The sequence below is a fragment of the Camelus dromedarius genome, chromosome 17 (assembly GCF_036321535.1).
Source record: "Camelus dromedarius isolate mCamDro1 chromosome 17, mCamDro1.pat, whole genome shotgun sequence".
NCBI lineage: Eukaryota > Metazoa > Chordata > Mammalia > Artiodactyla > Camelidae > Camelus > Camelus dromedarius.
The window spans coordinates 25,963,072-25,982,239 of NC_087452.1; the positions used below are offsets into that span (position 1 = coordinate 25,963,072).

Below are 19,168 nucleotides of genomic sequence, written 5' to 3' on the forward strand. Positions count from 1 at the left end.
GATGGAGGAAAGGCCATGTGGACACAAAGTGGGAAGGCAGCAGTCCGAAAGCCAGGAAGAGAGTTCCCACCAGAACTCACCCTGATCTGGGACTTGAGAACCTCCACAACTGTGAGAAAATAAGTGTCTGTTGTTTAAGCCACCCAGTATATGTTACTTTTTCTTTGCATAACAGCCTGAACCAGCTAAGACCATGCAACAAAAACCATATAAAAATAAGACACAGGAACGGTGATCCGGAGACTAGATGATGCTCACTTTGAGTGGAGGAGGCAAGGTGATAAACTGAGGGAGGTCCAGATGGATAGACAGAGGTCCTTATCAGTCAGAGCTTTTTTTTTTTTTTTTTAAATGTGACATTCATGAATGCTTATTGCATTCTTAAAAATAACTTGATAAAATCAGGAGAATTTTTTGTAACTAACATTCGACAAATGCTTACCAGATTGCCAGTCCCCTGAGTCCTCACGAGGGCAGGTGAATGTATTATCTCCCGTGCAGTCCTACAGATCAAGTACTGAGCTCAGTGAGTGTGGGGCCAGCCTGCTGGAGAGGTCACAGCTGTGATCATTGGATATGAGTTACGGAAGAACAAGTTGAAGTCTTTGGAGTAACCAAGGTATAGGAGGAGGTAGAGAGCTCCCTGTCAGGGGAAAGATTCCAGCAGAGACTACTTGCTCCTTCCAGGGAAGTGCCGTTGATTGAGACCTGGCTGCGTGAGTTTTGCAGTCGTCTTCATATTAATATCAAAGGCTTCAGAGCAGTCTGGCTGCTCCACTTGCTCACTTAATATAAATGTTGTTTAGGGAAAGGTCCTTTATGGTAATAACACAGGCTCTTGAGTTTCCTGGACCTGGGTTCAGATCCTTGCCCTGTTACTTACTAGCTCTGTGCCCTGTGATACGTGATCCTCTGTCCCCAGGCCTCAGTGTCTTTATCTGTAAAAATCATGAGATTGTTGGGAGGATTGTGGACTGTGCTCTGTGTCGTGCTTGGACTCGTGGAAAGGGCTCTGTCGCATGGAAGAGAAGGAAACTAGAGCGGCTGAATTTATGATGCCAGAGCCTGGATTCCCTAAGACAATGAGCCGATACGCCCATGAGGCAGAGCAATGACCTAACTGATGAGTGGGATGCCAAGTGGAAATTCACCTGGGGAACGTGACCTCTTTGCCTTCCCCTCCCTGTTCTTCAGCACATGCGATGTGAGCACACTGGAGTTTTCTCTCTCCAGCTTCAATTATTTATCAGACGTATTTGTGCTCAGTGACACGTGTAGCAGATACAAATCCATGCGTTCTTCCCCCTGGAATGCTTCTGGGCAAGTTATACAGCAGGGACCCTTTAAAGCATCAACGCTGAAGAGCAGAGATTGATTTCCTTCCCAGACTATTCTTTCGCACATCTAGGCTTCTCGGGATTTCCTTGCAGTGCGGGGCTAATGACTTTTGATACCAATCGATGCAAAGCTAATTAATTTACTTCACAATTTTCATGTACTCAGACTACTCAATGGTTCAAATGATTTGTTGTTGTTGGTTTGGGGGATTTTTTTTTTTTTTTTTGAGTCTGTTCTTTGTCTTTCCTTTACGTGGGGAATAATTAGCTCTCGATGACTTTATCTACTGATGAGATTTGAATTGTGGCAGGAGTGTGGAATTGCAGGGAAGAAACGCTGGCATTCCGTGCCTTCCATGACTTTCAACTCCAGAATCTTCAGGACAGTTAGGGACTCTATAGTTTAAATAAGTATAATTTTATTTTGATACTTAGGGAAATTAGGTAGCTGATTTTAATTGTCTCTGGAAAGTTCCAACGTAGCATAAGAGGAAAGGGGTCTCTCTGTCTCTCTTTCACACACACTCATATAATAGAGCATGAGGAAAATAAAAATACACCCATGGGAATTATTCTCAATCTGGAAATTGTAAATTCTCTGTTCCTCAATTTAACACATCATCTCTTTATGTTGATACTGATGATTTTGTCAATTTAGATTAATCTTTGAGTTTGGCATTTTAAAAAATATTTTGAGGATATTCGATGGACCAAAGATCATACTTTGTCACATGATGTTATATTTTAAGTATGTCCTACTGCAGTGATAAAAATGATAGGGTGTGAAATTCACTGAACTTGGATTTGAATCTTTCCTCTGAAGCATGTAATGACTAATTTGAGATCTGTACATTCTTTGAGTGTCAGGTTCCTCCACTGTAGAATGAGGATCACAATATCTTATGGGGTTACTTCAGAAATGAGTATTCATGTAAAGGTTATAGCCTGTTTCTTGGTACTAGTAAGTGTGTGATAAATTCTAGGCACGGCGTTGGCAATGTTACTAGTTGGTAGTTCATTCTCTTCTTCTACTCTCTACTCCAGGAAGGAAAAAGAAAAATACCATTCAAGAGTAAAAAAGGACAAACTTACATGGAAGGCCTCCTCCTAGTTTCCTTACGGAGATGGAATGTGGCTGACTGGGGGGCCGTGTGCTAGAGGCCAGGACTGCACTGCACATTAAGTCATTCATATGGGATTTGCAGAAGCTACTCAGTACAATAGTTTTTTTTTTTTTTTTAATTTAAATACGTAGAAAGAACTAATATCCCCCTACAGGGTGGCTCTTATTTCTGTCTAAGCTGAGATTCATGCGGTGTGTACTGAAACAAGATTAAGGTGTAAATTAGAATCCGTTCCACAGGTATGTGTGACTACTCTTTGTCTCTTAATTGGAAGGTTCCTACTGATTTATTTGAAAAAGAGCTCCGAAGTCATGTCTGATTTTCATGTCAGATGCTTGTAGGAGCTTTAAATTCGCAGTTTAAAAATAATACCTCCGTGAAGAAACTAGTATGACAACGAATGTAGAATCATTGGCGGGGGGGAGCGTCAAGGTAAATTCTGGTGAGAATGACAACGTTTGATGAGGACACTCTGTACTGTTTGGGGCAAGGTACTGTGGGCTGTTGAGAACACAGATGCATTTAATATGCCTGATGTCAGGGTGATAGGAACTTCTCTGTGGTGTAGTTGTGACTGAGAGCAAAGCTAAGCCTTGTGTAGGTTGGGTAGGGATTAAGTGATACTGAATGGCCCTGGAGTTGGCCGGACCTGGGTGTGAGCCCCAGGTCTACCACTCGTTAGCCGTTAGACTTCAAATGGGGAACTTAGCCTCTCACAGTCAGCTTTCTTATCAGGAAAATGAGGCTAAAGATGGATCCCTTGCATGGAGGTTATAAGGATTAAATATAATAACATATGTAAAATGCTTAGTGTAGGGACTGACACATAAGAAATGCTCTGTAAATTGCTACTTCTAATCGTCATGATTCATAATAAACACTACATTGTAACTGACATTTAACTAATAGCTAGTGAGCTATGAAAGTTTCAGTTAACTGATAATAAGCTGTACCAGTTTTTGCGCTATGAGAATTACTGCTACCACCATCAACTTCAGAGGGCACGTGTGAGAAGATGCATCAGCCGACGGGCTCAGCCAGGATGACCCTGTCCCAGGATCTGAGAAGAGCCATCTGGTCCTCATCTTCATCCAGGATGGAGAAGACCTTGCTCCCTTAGCTGGGCTTTGGTTTGCCAACCTTTGTGAAGGAAGGAGAGTGGAAGACTTTTAGAAGTCGCACCTTCAGCAATAATCTAGTCATTCTCAAGAAGAGGATCTTTGGTCGAGTGAGAACAGGTTAGAACATAAAATCGGGCCCAGTAGGATGCCCTCATTGGCCACCTCTCCCCACCACCGCGTGGCATCCTTTCTGTTATCTCACCACCACATGTACGAATGCACAAAGGCTCTTGCTTGTGGCAAGTCACACCTCCAAGGTGACTTTTCTCAGACTTGTGTGAACCTTCAGTCATTGCCCAGATGTCTGGGTGTCAAGTGATGAGTGTGGGAGCTGAGCAGAGAGGTGATATGGCTTTAATTGATATTTTAAAGAAAGTTCCTTGGTAGTGGCCATCTTTCCTGTCCCTAACCTCTCTGGCTAGAGAGCCTGAGCTTGCATCAGCTCATTAACTTTAATAGTTTGGCCTTCAGCTTCTCCGCCGTGTGTGATGTTCCAGGCTTCACTTCTGCTGTGTAATTTAAGAGGAGAGACAAGCCACATTTTTTTATCGGAGGGCTAGGTCTTGCAGGGTTACTCTGAGTCTGAGTTTCGTCTTAATGAGACAGTGCCAGAAAAAGAACAGAGGGTGCCATTCTTCAAAGAGAGGTACCCAAGCCATTGCCCATATGTAGGACTTGTGAAGCTGAAAGCTATGGGTTAAGATAGATATGGATAAAGAGGCAGAGTTGCCAAATCAAAATTTGCTAGGGAATATTGCAAATTAAAACATTTTTCTACCGATAATGAAAAGTGGCAGTTTCCTCTGCTTAGATGCTCAATCCAGCATCTCTACTCTTACAGTTCACATGGAAATAATGAATGTTTTGTGTTAAGACCCTCCCCTTCTGGGGAACAGAGCTTCACCTTTATGATTTTTATTGAATTATCTGCCAGCACGCTGGAGATTTCACGTTAGCCTTTGGTCCTGGCCGATCATTTCAGAAGACTTTGAAAAACATATACCTCATTAAAATTGTATGAAACAAAACCCAGCATGGCTTATCTTTAAGGTTGCACACATAGACAGTTGTGTATTTATAATTTATTTTAAGGAACTAAAGTCAAAGGTAGCTTCTGTGCACTTAGAATATGTTCTTACAGTATTGCTGAATTCTGTCCAAAATCGAATGAGGCTTTTCCTTCACTGCAGAATTAATACATATCTCAGTCTTTGAGCTATTCATATAACATATATGCTCATTTCAGAATTATTCATTTTTATTTCTGAAAACAATGCTAATCTCTCTCTCTTAGAGACACGTAAACTTTTAGATATTTTGCTCTTATTTGAAAACAACCAGCTCCTTCCTAGTAAACAGGTACCTCTTGTCCATCCTTTCCACACCGGCCCTCGGGAAGGCTTAAGGTACAAATGTACCAAAGCCGTTTCTCTTCCACGTCTACGTATATGTGTTAGTTGGAGGCCTAGGGTACTTCGCAAGCTACCACTCAGATTAGTCTTGATATTTTTGCCTCCGTTTGATGGTAGCTTGGACACAGTTCATGCTTTTATGCACCATTATTTCGCTTGTCCGTGTGCATTTTACAATGGGAGAGCCTTGTTTTCTGACAAACAACTATGCATGTTACCGTAAATGGAATTTGCCCACAAAGGGCTTCATATGTGAGAGCACTGCCCTACACAGAATTTAGGTGATAATGGAATTTATTCCACTGAAGGTCAGGTGATGCTTGAGCAAAAAGGAGTTTGTAAAGCCCGCGAAGAAAGACAGTTGCAGCTCTGTGCTCAGGGGGAAGGATGAGACCCAGGGACCCGGCCGTGGGATCTCTGTCCCTCAGTGTTTTACTGTTCCTGGAAATGTAAGGAATTACCTTTGAAATACTACTTTTCTAGGAGAGGTTTTCAGGAGTACTTACGTGGCACCACACTTGCAGAGGCCGCTTAGTTAGCCAAGCCGAATGCCCGCAGGGTGCGTGGCGGCCTTCTCGCGTGGTACCAAAGCAGGGCACCGTAGCACAGGTTGTCTTTTCATTTTATTACCCATTCCCCTAATGTACCCTTAAACATGAATACTTTGGGGATTTGGGGATTTCAGAAAGAAAATGATCGTGTTAACACAAAGGAGTCACTTACTATGTTTGTATTTTTAAAAAGTAATTTCCCAAAGCTCCAACAGTATCTTAGAAGATACAGATATTTCTGGAAGTGTCCAAAGGTCCAGAAACCTGTTGAAGGGCTGTGTTCTTTTCTGCCTTCTTAGTATGCCCTGTCTGTAAATACAGATACTAAAATAGAATCGATAACCCTTCCCAGTTCTGTCGATGCCTCTGACTCTGTAAAACCTATAGATCACCACCCAGAATTGCCCTTCCTCACGAGCAACCTTAACTGCTTCATATTTATTAAAAATACTCAGTTTCAAAGGCTTCTCGGGGCTTTAGGGGTGGGCGTGTCCGTGTGCACGTGTGTGTGGTAGGTTGGCTTCTGGGGAGGCGGGGCTGAGCCAGAGTCCAGGGCGTAAGGTGTTTAACAGACATCAGCACCTGTGAAAGAAGGGGCAGAAGAGGACGGGGCGGAGGAGCTGGACCAGGACAGGCCTTGTGAGGCATTGCCCAGCCCAGCTGGGAGATCCAGAGTAAGACTTGTTCATCAGGGGGTTGTCCTGTGTTGAGCTGAAAGGGCAGTGCCTTTACACACTTGCCTTGCTCAGTTAGGAGATGCTGGCTGCCCAGGGAAGGGGTGACTTCTAAGGAATCATCTGTCTGTTGCTGAGGCCACTTGAAGTCACTCATGGCTGCACCCTGTTTGCTGGCCCCCTGCCTCCCAGTTGGGCAGGATGTCCTTCGGTGAAGGGGACTCTGTGGGGGGTGTCTCTGCATCTACCACAATACGTGTGTCCTCCTGTCCTGACCGCGACCCGCAAACACCTAGTTTAGCATAGAACTATTACCTTCCTAAATGACAGGTAACCCAGACAAGATCATCTGACTTTCTTTTTATTTACACCGTATTCAGTCGTCAAGAGGGCTATGGATTCTGCCAAGAATGTATTCAGAGGGAAAACTAAACCCCAGAGGTGACTGCAGTGAGACCATTGAGACTCTGCAACATGGAGCTGTGAAATGAGGGCACCATCATTCCTGGGTGTTTTGACAGAATTGGAATGTGAAACAGCTTCCAAATAACATTTACTGACCTGTGACTCTGTGAGCTAAGTGATTCGTACCCTGCCATCTTATGTAAACCTAGGGCTGTTATTATCATCCCCAGTTTACAGATGAGAAAACCGAGGCTCTATGAAATTCCTTAGGGTCTCAGAGCTATCAGGTAGTAAGGCAGGGGTATAAACGTCTAGGCCCACAACAGTTTTAACCATTCCCTGAGAGCTTGACCATTTTTATTCATGGGTGCACTGGGGACATTCCGTTCGAGCTGTGTAACCATGCAGAAGGGGGCAGAATGAATGTCTCTGCATCTTAGGGTTTTGGAGTCAAACATTATCAGATGTGGCCCCTGCCCTTCAGGAACCCATGAGGAGAGAATTCTACACCCCAAATTATAAATGTATAGCATCGTAGTTCCACACACATGCTTATGAAATAACCCCAGGTTTCAGAGGGAGGGGAAATCACAGGCTGCTGGTGGGGGTTGGTTTCAGCCACGCCTTTATGGTAGGTTAAAAATAATTTTTTCACTCACTCGTTTAAATGATGCAGGCTCTCCAGGAAAGGGATGCCCTCTCATGGTAGTTAGTTGCCACCATTTAAAAATTAGAACATTTCACCTTGAAATCTTGATTTCTGGCAACACAGGGTCTGCATTCCTGTGAGATGGCGGTATGCTGGGGGGGCATTTGCCATTCTCAGGGGGCCCCCTTATGCCTCTATGTCGGTCACCTTAGTAGGGACACAAATGTGAGACTGTCATTATCTCATGCAGACACACCTCGTTCTACTGCGCTTCACAGATGCTGCAATCTGACAAACTGAAGTTTTGTGGCAGCCATGCGGGCAAGTCTGCTAGTGCCATTCTCCCAACAGCATTTTCTGCCACATTGTGTTTGTGTCATGTTTTGGTAATTCTCATCATATTTCAAAAATTTCGTTATAATTATGTTTGTTGTGGTGACCTGTGATCGGCGATCCTTGATGCTACCATTGTAATTGGTTTGGGGCGCCACAAACCACACCCATGTAATGCAGTAGACTTCATCCATAAACGTTGTGTGTGTTCTGACCACTCCACTGACTGGCCGTTCCCCCGTCTCTCTCCCTCTGCTCGGGCCTCCCTGTCCCCTGAGACACAACCACGTTGAAGTTGGGCCAGTTACTAACCCTACAGTGGCCTCTCCGTGTTCAAGAGACAGGGAGAGTCGCATGTCTCTCACTTTAAATCAAAAGCTAGAAACGGTTAAGCTTAGGAAGCCATGTCAAAAGCCAAGACAGGCCAAAAGCTGGGCCTCTCGCGCCAAACATTTAGCCAAGTTGCGAAAGCAGAGGGAAAAGTTCTGGCGGGTATTAGAAGAGCTACACCAGTGAACGCAGGGATGCTAAGAAAGCTGAACAACCTTATTGCTGATACGGGCAAGGTTTTAGTGGTCTGGGTAGGAGATAAATCAGCCACAGCATTCCCTTAAACCAAAACCTAATCCAGAGCAAAGCCACGCTCTCTTCGACTGAGAGAGGAAAGGAGGCAGCAGACGCTGCCGTAAGTAATCCAGGTCTAGCTGAGATAATTCACGAAGGTGGTGACACTAAACAGATTTTTAGTGTAGGTGAAACAGCCTACTACTGGAAGAAGACGCCACTAGGACCTTCATAGCTAGGGAGGAGAAGTCAGTGCCTGGCTTCAAAGGTTCTAAAGGACAGGCCGACTCTCTCATTAGGGGCCAGTGCAGCTGGTGACTAAGTTGAAACCAGTGGTCATTCGCCATTCTAGAAATCCTGGGGCCCTTAAGAATTATGCTAAATCTACTCTGCCTGTGCTCTGTAAATGGAACAACGGAGCCTGAATGACAGCATGTCTGTTTACTATGTGATCTACTGAATATTTATGCCCACTATTAGACCTACTGCTTAGAAAAAAAGATTCCTTTCAGAGTATTACTGCTCACTAACAATGCACCTGGTCACCCAAGAGCTCTGATGGAGATGGTCGATGAGATTCACATTGTTTTCATGCCTGCTAGTGCAGCATCCTTTCTGCAGCCCGCGGATCAAGGAGTCATTTCAACTTTCAAGCCTTATTGTTTAAGACATACAATTTGTAAAGCCATAGCTGCCGTAGACAGTGATTCCTCTGATGGATCTGGGCAAAGTCAATTGAAAACCTTCTGGAAAGGGTTCACTATTCCGGACGCCATAAAGAACACTCATAATTCACAAGAAGAGGTCAAGATAGCAACATTAAGAGGAATTTGGCAGAAGTTGATTCCACCCTTCACAGATGACTTTGAGGGGCTTCAGAACTTCAGTGGAGGAGGTACATGCAGATACGGTGGGAACAACAAGAGAACTAGAATCTGAAGTGGAGCTTGAAGGTGGGACTAAATGGTCGCAATCTTATGATAAAACTTGAACGGATGAGGAGTTGCTTCTTCTGGATGAGCGAAGAAAGATGGAATCTTCTCCTGGTGAAGATGCTGTGAAGGAACAACAAAGGATTTAGGATGGTACATCAGCTTGATGACGCAGAAGCAGGGTTTGAGAGGACTGACTCCAATTTTGAAAGAACCTCGAACTTGGATAAAATGCTATCACATAGTATTAAGTGCTATAGAGACATTGTTGGTGAAAGGAAGAATCAATCAGTGCAGCACATCGCATTGTCATATTCAAAGAAATGGCCACAGCCACCCCAGCTTTCAGCTCCCCCGCCCTGGTCAGTCAGCAGTCAGTCAGCAGCATCGAGGCAAGACCCTCCTCCAGCAAAAAAATTATGACTCACGGAAGGCTCAGATGATGGTTAGCATTTTGTAGCAATAAAGAGTTTTTTTTATTAAGGTCTGTCCATTGTTCTTTTAGACATAATGCTTTTGCACACTCAATAGACTACAGTATAGTGTAAACACAACTTTTACATGCACTGGGAAACTAAAAAAATTGTGTGCCTAGTTTTGTTGCAATGTTTGCTTGTGGTGGTCTGGAACGGAACCCAGAGTATCTCCGGTGTGTGCCTGTCACGACAAGGCTGCATTTTGCCTCTCTGAATGGAAAAGCAGAGCTCTGTAAGACCGAGGGCATGCCTTTCCTTTAGGGTAGGAGTTGAAGCCGGAGGCCAGGATCTCACCTTGCCCGTGCTTGTAATTACCTGGAGCCAGAAGGTCACGTAGCCCACAGAGTGACAGCTGTGTCCTCTTCTGACCCTTCCTGTGGCCTTCCTTTGGTCCCCCACTCACCATAGCCTCGGTGCTGAGAAAGGCCGTCACTGAAAGTGAGAGATGAGATTCAGTGGTGAAACTGGAGGCTGAAAAGTCAGTAGAAGAAATAATCTGTAAGAGTGAGGTTTAATGCCGACTTCTCCCCCGAGGGGCCTTGTCACTTCAAGCCTTTAATACCAGGCCTGACAAATATTTAGAAAATGTTCAGGCTGGAACCATTTCACACAGGGAGAGGACAAGATGTCTGGACAGATTTTTTTCCTCCTTCATCTCTCATGTCTATGATCCTCCGAATCCTGCTGAGGAAGCGTGGAGCTCGGCAGCTTTTCTCTGGCTGGCGTTTGGGGCTGGGGCAGAGAGCGTGGAGCTGGGGCTGGAGTAGATCTTGCCAGAAAACGGGGAGTGGGGGTCGGGGGATAAGGAAGCCTGGGCCTGTTGCTCAGGGAAATGGAAAGGGAACCACTCGGTGGGCTTAAACTTCTAAAAGGGTGATTTCTGGAGGAACAGGCGGGGAGCAAGGCGTTGACTAGCATGTAAGTACTTACTGAAGGAACTAAGCATTTAGGGGTGACTCAGGCTGTGCTCCAAAGGCGTGTACAGACTATCTGGGGAGACGGCAGCATGGTCATGGGTGAGAGAGATCGCCGTGGGAGGCAGTGTGTGAGCAGGGGTGTGGGTGTGTCTGAGGATCCAGGACTACGCAGGGCAATGATTTTCTTCGTTCTTTTTTTTGGAATGGTGCTCTTCCCCCACCCGCCACCCCCACTTAAAGGTTACCCTGATCCTAAATGTCTAAGGGAACTGATCAAGGTGGTGCAGCTCTGGCTGAAGCCTGGAGGCTGGGGCTGGAGGTCTGACAACCCAGCCTCCCTTCTGTTCCCTGCTCCTGCCTTTTAAGGCGCTGTTACCAAATCTTCGAAGGGCAAACAGGAAGACTCCGGGAAAGAATTGGGATGTGTGCAGAGTGTGTTTATTCAAGCTTCCTAATAACCCTGGGGAGAGGACAGAATCAATCTCCATTTTACAAATCAAGAAACTGAGATGCGGAAAGGTTGCACGGTTCAGTCACATGCCTCCTGCTGACACGGATTGAAGCTGGGATGTGAACCCACATCTCTAAGCCGAAACCTCTGCTTCCCTGCCCTGCAGCACACACTAGCATCCCAGGCCAGAGGAGGTCCGCTTGGCTGGGGAGGCCCGGAAGAGAACACAGGAGCGGAGCTGGGTCTTGACATTGAGTGGGGAATGTGAGCGTGGGCAGGGACTGTAAGGACTTTCCCAGCAGGAAGCACCACAGGAGCAAAGGCGGAGGTGACAGGATGCATGGGGTTTGAAAAGCACATTTGGGCTGGTTTGTGAGGGGTTTGCAATGCACGGCAACCTTGAGGTCTGCCAGCTCGGCAGTGGGGACGGAGCCGTTGTAGAGGAGCAGGCCGGGGCCAAGACGACAGCCGAGTCTGAGGCAGGTCTGTCTGGCCGTGGAGGGCAGGAGATGGGTGGAGGGTGAGGCTGAGGTCCGGAACCCAGCTGCAGGAAGGCCATGCCAGCCAGCTCGGCAGGAGGAGGACGCGCGCTGGTTGGGGAGACCAGTGATGCTGAGGCCTTTCAAAGGCAGGGGCAGGGCAGGAAGAGGGAATGGCTGTGGAGGTGAGAGAAGAAGGGAGAGACAGAACAACTTTCAGAACCTGAATCTGGAGAATGGGTGGGAGATGGTGCAATAACGCAGGCGATGGCAGTAATGATGATGGCGAATGTTTACGTCATGCTTCCTGGATACCAGGCTCTCTCTCAGCTCTTTCCTGCTCCCTGACTGAATCTGCAAAGAATCTTCTGGAGCAGATCTGCACCGACCCCTGTTTTCCACTGGAGAGAACTGGATATAAAGAGGTTTAGGGATTTGTCCAGGGTCTTAGAGCTACTGGTTGTTGAGAGCAGCATTCAAACCCAGGCAGTCTGGTCCTAAATCTGTGCCTTTGACCCCTGTAAAGTGGACACCACATCACATAGAAGGTGAACCATTGCCGTGACCAGAGCAGAGACCTTTGCCACACTTTGATGTGGAAACCTAACTGTCTCAACTGTTGCGTATTTATGTAAACTAGAATTTCTCAAATGGTATTCCATGAGACATTTATCAAAGATGTCATGAAAAAATATATATGGAGTGAGAAAGAGTGACTTAAAATTCATCCTACTTTTGCACTCTGGGACTTCTCGGGCCCCTTTTTAATAAGATAACAAACCCTGAGAATTGCCAGGAGGAGCCGGCACAAAGCAGTGCTTCCCAAGAACATTTGAAAAAAGTAACTCTTTTCTTTTCCCACAGAAAATTCGCTTGGGTTTCTCCAAGCACGAGTGTTGTGTGAGATTTGGGAAATAGTGTCAGATACATTATGTGAGTTTTGGACCAGAAATAGCACTATGACAAGTACAGACCGACCATTAGGAGGGAAGAGAGTGTCTTAATCAGGAGCTGGGCCAGTCCTGTCTTTGCAGGAGCTCACTCAGTCCCCTGCCCAGGCTCTGCCTGTCTCTTAAAGGCGGCTTCCTGCTGAGTCTGGGGGTAACACACAGGGCGGGGGTTCTCTTTCCCCGGTAGGAAGTGGCTGCACCTGCTAACAGCCTGGGCCCAATTACTCTAGAAAATTTGGACTTCAGTTGCCGCAGTGAAGCACCAGTCTTCCAGCCTGTTCAGCCCTTAATAATTTGATTTCTGATGACACTCCTAAAGAGGCCGTATGCCACATTTTTATGCAGAGGGAAAATCTTAGGGCCAAGCTCATCTGGTATGTGCAGAGGTCAGCCGCCCAACAGCACGGGAGGACCAGGGAAGGAAGAAAGGTCCCCGAGTGGGTTTGCTGGGTCCTGTTGCATCTGACATCCTTACCGGTGGCTACCCACCTACTCGGCCTCCTGCTGAGTTAGCCTGAGCCTGTTAACAAATACATCAAACAGCACTAAGTGTCTTTGAAGGGATGTAGTACAGCTAACTTTCTTTCTTGTGCAGCCATCACATAGGACGAGGAGGCCCAGCCTAATGGTACAGAGTAGTGCAAAGGAGCCCAGCCTGTGAAGTCTGCAGAGAATCACAAACGGTTTGTTCATGTTTTAGTCTCTTGCAGCATCTAGTGAGAAACTTTCTCCTCTCCACTGAAGGCTGAGTCTCTTTGACCTGTGAGTCTTATCCATTTAATAAACTCAGGGGAGGACTCTGTGGAAGGTCTGCTGTCTTCGTGGGCACCTATGGATATTCTTGACTTAGGACATTATAGGGAGCAAGGGAGGATGGTAAAAAATCTGGGTACCCAACCAGACAAGATGTCCTGAGCCCGTTTGGGAACCATCTTCTCTTAGATGACTTGTGTCCCCTTGACTTACTCTCAGACTGTTCACTTGTTCCTTTAGAAATACATCATTTGACCAAAATTTAATCATCCAGTGTCTCATCCCCTCAAGGCCCTGGAATTTCTTTGTAAGATGGCGAGAAACTAATCCGATTGTTGAGCTAATGGTCTTCAGGTATGTGGGTATTTCTTTTAATGTGTCTGAGAAAGATGCTTCTCTACAGGATATTGTGATGCAGAAGGTAATTTTCATGGCAGCAAGGTGTGTAATCCTGAACTAACTTGCTGAGGAAGACTTGCTAAGAGTAATGTCTCGAGCCCTCAGACTGCTCCGATGCTGCCTCTTGGTAGGTCGGGACCTGATCTTTTACGTGGGGAAACTTGGTCAGACCCACCCATGGAAACGAGGCTCCCTCTTGACAGTTATGAGCGCGTACTGGGTTACGGCTGACATCCGTAACGATGTCAGTATTTCTAGCTTCAGCATAAAACCCCTAGCTCTCTTGTCTTCGTACCTTTGTGAGAAATGTTCCACACAAGGACTCTCCATGTTACGAAGGTGAGTGAAGATGAGAAGGGATTCATACGGAGTACGAAATATCGTCGGATAGAATAGATAGGAAGAGAAAGAACGCCAAGGATGAAAAACAGAAATACCCTGCTTCTCACTTTTCTTCTGCACCTAATGAAATGCTCAGATCTTGTTTTGACTTCCAGACCATTATCGAGATCCTAAGAGCTTAGTCCATTAAAGAGGGAGAGTGCAAAATCTGTGATAGTGACTGTTTTGGCCCAGGCTGATGTAAGTCAAAAAGGCCTCTGATCCACACAATCAATGTGGTGAGCATAGACAGTAAGTCTTAGGGAAAGACTGTCTTTGCAAAAATAGTAGACTACGTATTTACAGAACAGGGGCTACGTGTCTTTATAAAATTGGGTTGATCACATTCAGTTTGAAAAAAATAACAGGAAAACCACCAACAGTGCAGTGTATTAATTAATTTAAAACTGTTTGGGAATCTGTTGAGAAAATGGATTGAATACTCGATTTCCGGTCATTTATTTAATTTAATTTTATATAGCTAGATAGAGAAGTGGATCTTTACATCTACAGATTTATGCATTGAAATGCCTTTCTAGGTGCACATATCTGTATATAAAGCATGATGAATGGAACAGTGGGCATTCCAGTGAAGTAAGGACACTGGAGTCAGAAATCACCTAATCTGAATGGATTAACTAGGACTTATACTTGGGGTTTCCTGATCTGTCAGCCAGCATGTGTGACCACTCTCCTATGTTGCGTCCCCTTTTCCTTCTATCTCTTTGTATAGTGTACTGCCCTCTCGCTGTTGAGTATTTTGTGTATCAGCCTTAGCTGCCGTCACAAGCAACCCCCAGATAAACAGGTATTTGCTTCTCACTCACAAGTCTGTGGTTGGCAGTGGCTCTGCTCTGTGTCTCTCATTTCAAGACCCAGGCAGAAAGAGAAGCCCCCATCAGGGCCATGCTGTTCTCACTGAAGAGAACAGAAAACAAAAGGATGAGTTAAGCCTTGGAATTGCATTTACAACTTCTGATTGGATCTGGCTATTTCACATCTACTTGCATTCCATTGGCCAAAAGAGTCACATGACCAAGCCTGACCGTGTGGTGCGAAGCCGCAGATAAAACGGGGATGCGTAATTCTCTTAGGGCAAGAACAAATGGTTGGGAAAAAATTGCCACCTACCTCAGTGAGGGAGGGGGTTAAGTTACAGAAGATATAACTTTCTGTGACTCACTGGATAAGAAATGACTGGAAAGATCTAGAAGTAACTTTTGCCCCTTGTCTTCCCCCCATGGTTCCTGAAATTGAGAAAAAACTAATCAATATTCTACTGCTAACAGAGGCACAGAGTGGTTCCCACATACCAGCTTCTTCTTCTGAAAGACTAGAATGAAATGAAGCATGCACTGTGACGAAGGATGGGCTGGCCAACCAGATGTGGATGCTGGAGTGGCCAAGGCCTTTTCCCAGTGGGGCCAAGGAAATTTGGGCTCTTGGTGAGCTTGGAATTCTGGAGCCAAACAGCATAGACCCCATACAGCGCACATCAGGCGAGCAAGCAGGTCACTGGGCAAGCCCCAGGGAAGGGGATAACTGGTTAATTTTCCTGGGTGGGAGGAAAAACAGATGAGGACGGCTGGTAAGAGGAAGCAGGACCAGGGGAGGAAAGACACCATTGGCATCACTCTCCATGGCTGCAGTGCAAACTCCATCATCTGTCGGCCACAGACGGAATCTGAGGCCAGGAACAAATGAAGTGCAATATCCTTTAAGCTCTCCCGTACCTCTGGCTGTTTCGTTTTGTTTTGTGCACCCCTCCCCTGTACCCCACTCCTTCCCTCCATAAATGGTCTACTTCCAAGCAGAATTTCCACCCCCTCCTACCCCGATTCTCAAGTTTATTCAGGAGGCAGGACACGCAGACATTGAAGCTCTCTAACAGGTTCTTGCTGCTGGCAGCTGGGGTATTTTCCGTACGTTGTGGCTCCGTCCTGTGAGAACAGCCCCATGACGTGGTGCTGAGTCAGTGTCAGGACAGCGAATGGCTGCGGCCGTGACTGGGTAAAGGCAGGAGTGCGGGGCGGTGACCGAGGGCGCGGGGTCCAGGGTCACACGGCCTGGCTTCTCCTCTGGCTTCATTCCCTCTTTGATTCGAGCAAGCTTCTTAACCTTTCTAAGTCTCAGTGTCTTCATCCGTCAAAAGGAGGTAATGTAAGTCTCAACACGTTGCCCTGAGGATTCAATGAGACAATCCACATAAGACACTTAATAGAGTGCCGAGCACATGGCAAGCACTTAGCAAGCGATTATTATGGCTATCATCATATCATCACCATCATCATAGATAATGGGGAAGAAAATAATGGTATCAATAATGCACCACTGATGTTTTCTATCAGTGATGCTCGGTCACGAACGGTTAACAGTTACTGAATGCCTTCTCGGTGCCAGGCAGGCTTCTGAGCTCTTCTCAAGTGCATCTTCACAGGAACCCTAAGGGGTAGGACTATAACCACCCCCCCCCCCATTTTACAGATGAAGTAGCTAAGGTTCACAGGTGGTTAGTAGCTTGCCAGGGCCACGTAATTAGGAAGAGGTGGAATAGGTCCCTCCCCCAGGTAGGCTGGCTCCGGAGCCCAGGCTCTTAACATTGCACACCGGGCTTCTTGCAGTAACACAGCGTGCTAGCTCACATCAGTGTTTCTGTGGGACCGGAGTGACTGGACAGGATGCACACACCTGCACCCACATCCTCTGTTACCCTGTGCAGCTTGGGGAAAGCAGGCATGCTATTCTCAGAACCACCGGCCTTGTGAGCACATTGTGTATAAATCATGCAGTGAACAAATGGCCCAATTATAAAGGCTGGCTGCAGGGCAGGATCAGAGCCTCCTTTCCTGCTTAACTGTGAGTCTCTTTGAGGGCCAGGCCTCTTCCTTTGCAAAAGGCCCTGCTCAGGGGCCAGCTGGGATTGACTGTCTGTGCTGTGATGGACCCGGCCCACAGATAATGAGGGAATTTATATCAGCAGAATTATGATGTTCTATTTAGGGTTTAGACTATGGAAGGGTGGGAGAGTTGGAAGGTTTTTCTAACGATTAATTTTAGGCATGTTGAAGGAAACTGCACACTGTAAAATCCCAGAGATTTTTTTTTAACAACCTTTGATTGCTTTTGGAATCACAATGTGTAACATTTTCAGGAAACAGTTTTGACAGGGTGCATTTCAGAATCCCTAAACAGGGAACCAATTATGCATCTACTTAGCAGTAGGGATATCGCCGAGTATCTGAAAATGTCTCGGTCGAAGTCATATATTTATTCCCAGCTTTTACCCCAAGTGAAAAGTTCCCTAGAATTTCCTTCTTTCCACCTTGGAATGTGGATTACCTAAGTGGTTGTCTAGAGTTCCTCCATTGGAATAGGTATGAAAATAAGTGTTTGGTGGTGAGCATCTGTGTCCTACTGTGGTACTTCTGATTAGTTTGATGATCTTAGTAGCTGATCAGGGTAAATTACACTGTATTAGAAATACCTTCCCTCCCATTTAGTAGCATAAGACATCCAGCTCATTTGCCGTTTACACAAACTGTTGAGGGACTGGTGGCTCTCAGGGTCAGCTCCTTTACAAGCTCCCTAACAAGGGATCCAGTCTCCTACATGTTACAGTTTTGACATCTGGACATGCATCCTCCACGTCACTGAGGCAGAGAAAGAAAGAGCTGGAAGCTCGTGTGCTGGCTCTTAAGTTCTCTGATCCTTAATGCAGTATTTTCACTCAGAGCACATTGGCCAGAACAGGTCAGAGGGGGCCCCCACCTGCAAGGGACTTTCTAATGCAGCCGAGCACGTGGATGGTTCTGGAACAGTGTCACTGTGTCTTCCACACTTCCTAATCAGTTCAGCTTTCTGAGGATGGTGAAGGCTCTCAGCTCATGCATGCTCTGAATTCTATAGCTTAGACAGCATGGGGGAACGAGGAGGCGGAGGCTTTCCTGGCTGAGTCTTGCATGGTTTCTCCCACCGATCTGATTTTGAATTTGAGGGCTTCTCGGCCTCTCACCTTCTCCTGCTGCTGGTGCAGAGATGCGGGACTGTAAAGGCCCGTGAGCACAGAGGACGCCAAGGAAGATCACATGTTTAACTTCCCTTGCCTGAGACCTTGACTTGTGAATGTGAATCTTTTACTTGGATCCATACAGGTTCACATAGAACAAAGATAAATTTTCAGAGGCCAAGGCACTGGAATTGTGCATCTTTAATTCTGCAGAAGTTGCCTCAACCCACTTAGTATTCTTGTCCACAGTCGAAATTCATGTTATTAGTTCCATGTGATTTAACCAACCTGGAGTGATTATTGTAATTAACCATCACCTACTTCCTGGTATCCAATGGATACCATATACATGTAAAAGAAACACAATTCTGCATCACTTTTCATCTTTCATTTCTTTTATAGTTGTCTCTTCACAGGGACTGTGATTAAACCAGAAAGCCTTGAAACACTTAATTAAGGTTTTCTTTCTTGGAAAGTTCATTTAACACCAAGTGAACTGAGTAAATTAGTAACTTGGTGACTTGGTGGTGTGTGTGCATGTGTGTTCGCATGTATCCCTCGGTTTAAAAAAAACCCTCTATTCCTTAAAAGTGCAAAACTAAACCAAGTGCCTACTTTTAAAACACTACATAGTATTAGAAAGAGATTTTCCCACAAATCTACCTTAACCCAAAATAGGACATCTTTGAACTGTTATTTCTCATTGAGTGGTGAGCTAATTTTCTTGGACCAAAGACTTAAAGGAATTTGGCCCCAGAAGTCAGGCAAGTGCTTGGCAAAGCCTGTGGGAACATGTCACGTGCAGTGATGCACCTGGGAACTTTGTGCATCTCTCTTTAAAAAATGCAAACTTCCAAGAATCGCCCTTTATTATCTGTAGGCACATTCACTCGGCCGGGAGAGCTCTGCTGCAGTGTGAAGTTGAGTTGTCAGTGACTAAGAGATCCATCAAATGTTCCAGGAGAGTTGTAGCAGAAAACCAAAATTATATTGATTCCTGAGAAGTTACCAAAGCAGCACCATAACTTTCATTCTAGATTTTCCTATTCATTAGGGCACACGCCAAGGGGAAAATGTCTTCGATCCCAAAGGCAAAGAAAATGTAGTTTATTTCCTTTTCTTTGTTTCTTGTTTTTGATGATCATTTTCTAAAAAAAACTGTCTGAAGATAGAAAAAAGGATTACAGCCTGACAGTGGAATTCAAACATGAAAACGCAAATGAAACCACAATTTCTTTGCCTTAAGCACCAGGT

At 45.6% G+C, this 19,168-nt stretch overlaps 1 protein-coding gene across 8 annotated transcripts in view; it reads left to right on the plus strand.

The window, feature by feature from the left end:
* FHIT (fragile histidine triad diadenosine triphosphatase) overlaps positions 1–19,168 on the plus strand; it is a 1,253,474-nt gene that overhangs the window by 1,151,434 nt on the left and 82,872 nt on the right. The gene's annotated exons all lie outside the window — the stretch shown is intronic.